Source organism: Panthera onca, chromosome C2 (assembly GCF_046562875.1).
Source record: "Panthera onca isolate mPanOnc1 chromosome C2, mPanOnc1 haplotype 2, whole genome shotgun sequence".
NCBI lineage: Eukaryota > Metazoa > Chordata > Mammalia > Carnivora > Felidae > Panthera > Panthera onca.
In genome coordinates this window covers 19117586-19121629 of record NC_138347.1, presented here as the reverse complement: position 1 = coordinate 19121629, position 4044 = coordinate 19117586, and the positions used below count along the sequence as shown (strand labels likewise).

Below are 4044 nucleotides of genomic sequence, written 5' to 3'. Positions count from 1 at the left end.
GTAGTCCAGCCATACTCCTCCTCCCTAGGCAACATCCTTCTCCAAATCTCTGCACTCAAAAAGTCAGAAGCAGCTCTCTGTTCCCATTAGAGAGGAGAGAATGAGGCTGGCTGCCATATTGGTATCCAGCCCTTCTCTCACCTAGCACCCATCACCAGGATGGTGTTCTACTTTTTCTTTTCTCCTGCCTGTGTCTTCCCTTTTCTGATTTCATTCATTCATTCATTCATTCATTCATTCATTCATGGAAAGTAAATGATCCCCCCCACCAAACCTCCCTTAGGTAACAAATGTGAAGAATTGGGTGTGTACTTGTCCCAGTTTCTCTTTGGTCAACCACATAACCTGTGTTTGTTGTTGTTGTTGTTGTTGTTGTTGTTGTTGTTGTTGTTGTTATTCTTGTTCTTGTTGTTTTGGGGGGGGGTTGTTTGTTTTACATTTCAGTTTGGAAGCGGTAACTGTTTATTAACTGGCCAGATTACAAAAATAATCATGATAGATACCTTAGTTTATTCTTCTGTTAAGAAAACCACAGACCCAAAAGTGGTATCACTTAGGTTAAGGCCCCAGGTCAGTAAACCAAGACTTAACACCTAATCTAACTGCAGTTTCAAGCCCCTAAAAGGGTAACCTTTAGCCAGTCAACATGGGAATTTCCTGGTCAGCGCTAGGAAATTTACTGATAGACCCTTTCGGTCCCCTTAGGAAAGCAACTTTACCTGAAACAAGGGATTCTCTGCTTATAATCTCCTTTCTTACACCCCCTCTCTACCTTTAAACCTTTTCTCTTCTCTATCCTTTTGGAGATCCCTTCTACTTGCTAGATGGAATGCTGGCCCATTCACAAATCAATTAATAAACCCATTAGATCTTTAAAATGTACTCAGTTGAATTTTTGTTATTTAACACTTCTAATAAGCTTATTAATTTGGTCTTCCCTTTTGCCAGCATCTCTAACTTCTACAAAATGAATGGTCTTTTTCTTTTAATTTTTTAAATATTTATTTATTTTTGAGAGAGAGAGCGAGCGAGCGCGCGCACATGTGTGAGCAGGGGAGGGGCAGAGAGAGAGGGAGACACAGAATCGGAAGCAGGCTCCAGGCTCTGGGCTGTCAGCACAGAGCCAGACGCTGGGCTTGAACTCACGACCACGAGATCATGACCTGTGCCCACGTCAAACGCTTAACTGACTGAGCCACCTAAGGGGCCCCTGAATGGTCTTGTGCTTCCGGCCACCTCGTTCAGAAGATAATGGGAAGAACCAGTAGACACTGTTTGCTACTTTGAAGGGTCTGCCAACAGTGTAGATCTCATGAATTACATCCTCCGCTCCAGTAATGCCATATTTACTAAGAGATGCGGCAATCAACTCTTGTTGATTCTGCCATAACCATGCATGAAAAACATTCACTTACGGACTTCCAGTTAATGGAAGCATTGTTGAGCTTAACAAAGGTACACTGAAAGTCTGGCGAATACAAAGAAGCCGCAGCACCTTTCAGAATTTGGGGGTCACACCGATCCTGATGGCAAGTGCCAATTTGGGTTCTGCAGGTGCAGAGAAGTTGCCAGCTTTTCTTGCCATCCTAGCTATTCTCGTATCGGTTCTGTACATCCATCTATATTCTTTGTGATAGCTTATCTTTTTCATAGATAAGCTTTTTCCTTGCCTTTCAAAACATCCTTTGGGCTAACTTCTTTCTTAAGCATTTGATTTTCAAGTTTTTTTGTTGGTCTGTTTTGTTTTGGTTTGTCTTTTCCTTTTTCTTAGGGGTTCCTGACATAGCAGGAGCCATCTTTTTATTCTCTTCTGCATCTTCCCTGGCTCCAGCCAGAAAAGAGCACCACATAACGTGTTTATCATTTTTTATTTTTTTTTTAATTTTTTAAGGGTTTATTTAAGAGCAAGAGAGACAGAGCATGAGTGGGCGAGGGACAGAGAGAGAGGGAGACACAGAATCCGAAGCAGGCTCCAGGCTCTGAGCTGTCAGCACAGAGTCCGACGCGGGGCTCGAACTCACGAACGGTGAGATCATGACCTGAGCCGTAGTCAGAAGCTCAACCGACTGAGCCACCCAGGCGCCCCAGTTTGTAATTTTTTTAACAGGTTGGTGTTATTCCCTTTACTTTGAATTTGCTTTTTTCCCCTCACTATTTATTGTAAGCATCCCTCTTGTTTGGGACATTTATATATCCCAATACATCACTTCCCACTGTGTGTTTGTGTGTGCAGACATGTGCCCATGCCATAATTTATTCATTTCCCTATTCAGGGGCATTCAGATTGCTTTCGGTTTGTTGACCCTACAAACAATGCTACAAAAAGCATTACTCTATATACGTCCTTTATCAAATGTGACCTTTCTTTAAGTTTATTTATTTATTTTGAGAGAGACAGCATGAGAGGGGGAGGGGCAGAGAGAGAGGGAGAGAGAGAATCCCAAGCAGGCCCTGTACTGTCAGGACAGAGCAGGATGTGGGGCTCGAACTCACAAAACCATGAGATCATAACCTGAGCCCAAGCCAAGAATCCAACGCTTAATCGACTGAGCCACCCACTTTTTCATGTAAGTTAGGATTCACGAACTAGAATTTCCATATAACGTATAGTCATTCTGATTCAAATGAGCACTGTCAGGTTTATTTACCAAGACAGTAGAATTCACACTGCTGCCACCAAAGTACTGGAATGCTCATATTCTTGAGTATATGCCAGCAATAATTGTTATTACTTGTTTAAATGTTTATTTCTGTTTGAGAGAGAGCATGAGCAGGGGAGGGGCAGAGAGAGAGACGGACAGAGGATCTGAAGCTGGCTCTGGGCTGACAACAACGAGCCCAACGCAGGGCTCAAACTCACGTACCTTGAGATCATGACCTGAGCCGACGACGGACACTCGGAAGACTGAGCCACCCAGGTGCCCCTGTTTTTGCTTGTTTAAAACGTTTCCCAGTCTCAAGGGTGAAAAGTATTACTGTTGCAATTCAGTATCCTAGGCCAGGGGCAAAGAAGTAAATCCAAAGCAAAGAGAACGATGCCTGAGAATCTGAAATTCTTAGTTGCGCCCATTGGTATCTCTTTCTCCACCTGACCCTTGTTTCAGACCTACTTCCCTCTTTGCCGAGGTCTGAGAAAGTTGGAAATAGCCAGTGTTTTTCCTTGGTAGTGTTTTCTTAAAGATCAACAGGATTATGTCAACTGTTATTACAAGGAAAAGGCCACTGACACACCAGTTTAAAAAGGAAAAGGTGTGTCCACTGGCTAAAGTAAATAAAAGGGCAAAACACATAGTAACAGTTTTAAAACTTAACAGTTACAATAGTACTGAGGAAGCAGGTAAGACAAAGCTGGGGCTAGTTGCTTGCAAATTTCAGGGTGTCTCCTGAACTTTCACAGCCTAATTTGGGAAATTAAATGTCGAACATCCTTGAGAAGTTCCGATACTGGCATTGATATTAAAGGTTTCAAAAGGGTATTAACTACAGTCCTAATTTTGGCCCCACATGACACCCATGATTTCAGAATGATTCATGACTAATGAAAGGATGACCGAGCGTAAACTACATAACATACTGGTGTATGGACTCACCTAATTTTATTTTACATCAAAACAGAAATTGATGCAATTGTAAAACTAACACTCATTCAATTTTAATTCATAGTCGGCAAGAAATCATTCTTCGTAAGTGGCAAGTGATTCAACTACAGTTAGAAGTAGTCTTTACTAGGGGCACCTGGGTGGCTCAGTGGGTTAAGAGCCCAATTCTTGATTTCGGCTCGGGTCACGATCTCATAGTTCATGGCTTCGAGCCTCACATCTGCCTCGCACTGGGAGTGTGGAGCCTACTTGGGATTCTCTCTCACCCCCTCTCTCTCACCCCCTCTCTCTCATCCTCTCCCCACCCCTAGTGTCTCTCAAAATAAATAAATAAACTTACAAAAAAATTTTTAAAGCAGTCCTACTAGTTGATAGGGGCAATGTATTGACTTGGAGAGGATGTGAAAATCATCTAACATTCCAACTCATATTGATTGTACATCGA

General features: G+C 42.5%; 1 pseudogene; it reads right to left on the bottom strand.

The window, feature by feature from the left end:
• Positions 1-898: 898 nt before the first annotated feature.
• On the bottom strand, positions 899-3189 carry LOC132684359 (large ribosomal subunit protein uL30 pseudogene; annotated as a pseudogene).
• Between the last annotated feature and the right edge of the window lie 855 nt (positions 3190-4044).